General features: G+C 38.2%; 1 pseudogene; it reads right to left on the minus strand.

Moving 5' to 3' along the window:
• Positions 1-2,139: 2,139 nt before the first annotated feature.
• The window catches only part of LOC140929018 (uncharacterized), a 5,515-nt pseudogene continuing 5,186 nt past the window's right edge, over positions 2,140-2,468 (minus strand).

Below are 2,468 nucleotides of genomic sequence, written 5' to 3' on the forward strand. Positions count from 1 at the left end.
GGCAGCACATAAGTTTAAATGAACTAGGAGAAGTTGAGTGATGTGCCTTTAGAGTTGTTAACGTTAGCTCCAATATTTCTTGACGTTTTTCAGTGTCACTTGCATGCATCATTCGCAGTGGGTGTATGTCACCCAGTTAACCCAATTTCGGTCTTCCAAAACGTGCCACTTTCCATACCCGGTTTCAGACCTGGCTTGTGAATGTTGTACCCAATTTGTGAACCCAGCACATTGTCCAAGTGAACCCACCATACTGTTTTTGAAAGCTTTTTTTTTTTCATTAGTTAGTCGTATTTGACACTAAATGTTCTTATCCATTTGGAGCTGACAAAACAAAATAATACGTCCAAACATTCTCTTGGGTAAAATTCTCTAGAAAATGATACCTTATTTCAGACCATAATGGGGATAAGTTTGCTTCAGATGATTTCTAGCTTACAGGCTAATGTTTGGCACAGTGTCTTCATTTTGTCTAAATTTGATCTGACTTCTGTACTGTCTTGTAGCCAGTCCGTCTTTGTACTCTATGGGTATTCTTTTGATACATGTATGGCTACAAATTCTTCCCCTTGTAATCTTTGTTATACATAAGTAGTTTTGTTTTTAATTTTTGGATCTGATCCACAGCCAAAGAAAGCACGACCATCCAAGAGGACAAATACACAATCCCTGCCAGCCACCAAAGCCCAAAGCCCAAGTAAAGCCTTCCCAAAGAGTCTGTCAGCGTTAGAAATGATGAAACTTGGTAAAGTTATCAATGAAAAGTCCACTGTAGGAATTGAGCTATTCAAGTTTGATCTCACTGACATGGTTTGGTCCAACCTCCCTTTGACCATAGAATTCAACATTGCCAAAGAGCCTTTTGGCAAAGGAGGATTTCGTGAAGCAATTAAGGCCACAAGTAAAATGCCAGAATTTCACGGTCATCAGTGGGTAGTAAAAAGGTATTTAGTATCCGCTGTTGACAATATCAAACAAACAAAACAAACAGTTGAGCAGCACACAAAAAAGGTGGTGCAAATGCACATGCTGGCCAGGAATTTTGCTCAAAAACTGGAGCAGGAATTAAAACAAGCTGGTAACCTGGAAGTTTATGGGCCAACCCTCAGTTACAAGAGAATATACATGGGAAGAATCCATGGAGAGTCAGATGATGATTGGGTTACTGTTGAAGAATATATTGACGGGGAATTTACAAAGTACCTAAACAACACAAGAAAATCTTGTGGCATAGACTGACATTCGAAAGAAATGTGAAAGTCTAGCTCACTTTTCTTATGAGCGTTCAAGTAGAAATCTTATGGTCGTAGATATGCAGGGCGGTGGACACACTTTGTTTGATCCTGAAAACGCCTCTAAGGAATTGGTACAGGGTGAAGAGTTCTTGTTTTCCACAGGCAATTTGTCAGCTACGGCAATCAACTGTTTTATTGAGCATCATACTGATTGCAATTTGTATTGCACCATTTTGGGACTTAAAAAATTTCCAAAGTAAAAATGGCCTAAAATGTGGCACAGTCCTTTTATACACTGTTTACAAGTTTGTTTAGTTACTGTTACGTGCAGCATACTTGCAGTTGTTATAATTACATAGCTTCTTGTTATCTAGCTATGATTCAGTGACAAGTGAAACCTGATTTTACATTTAAATAATAGTACATAAAGTTGTTCAGGTGTGCAGTTCTGATGATGTAATACTTTTGAAAGAAATAGCAGTAATTGAATATTTTTTAGTTCACAGTCACTCACTGTCAACATTCATACTAATTCATGAACATGATACCTAATAACTGGAAATTAAGAAAAAGGTATGTGTATGCTTCTGCACAGTCTATGGTCTCATTGTCTTGTACAATGTCTTGTAAACTGTTAGTTGGGTATCAAACATTCACAATCTGATCTACAGGCAAGCCTCCTTCACATCAAGCACATTAAACTGTTGAGCTGACTCCTTCAATTTCTCTTCTAACACTTCCTAAGTCTGCAAGGTGCTTGATGTGTTGTTCCTTATGGGTATTTGATTATTTGCTGCTAGAATATTTGCAGAATTATGAGGTCTTGGCCGAGTTGTACTGGCACAAGTTCAGGGCTTATTTTACTGACAAGGTTAAAGCCCTCATTTTATGGATTAGGATTTGTTTAGACCTGGAAGTTACTTTTCAAATACATGTACGCATCCCTGCATTCATGGGGTCTAATATTGTCACTATCTGGTATGACACACTCGCATTCGGCTCTAAATTCAGGCTTCAGAAAATCTTCAGGAAAATTCAGGACTCCAGACAGGGTACCTGCCTCCTTGAGCTGTTCTTCTGTTACTGGGAGACCTGTAATGTAGTATTAGAGTAAACAATGAAAGAGGAATTAACAAAAAAAATGGAACTCCGGGTACTATAACCTTTTCATTCAGTTCAGATTTTTAGTGTCCCTTTATTTAACTTCCCCAGGATCTTCCGAAGTTTGATTTT

The sequence above is a fragment of the Porites lutea genome, chromosome 1 (assembly GCF_958299795.1).
Source record: "Porites lutea chromosome 1, jaPorLute2.1, whole genome shotgun sequence".
Lineage (NCBI taxonomy): Eukaryota > Metazoa > Cnidaria > Anthozoa > Scleractinia > Poritidae > Porites > Porites lutea.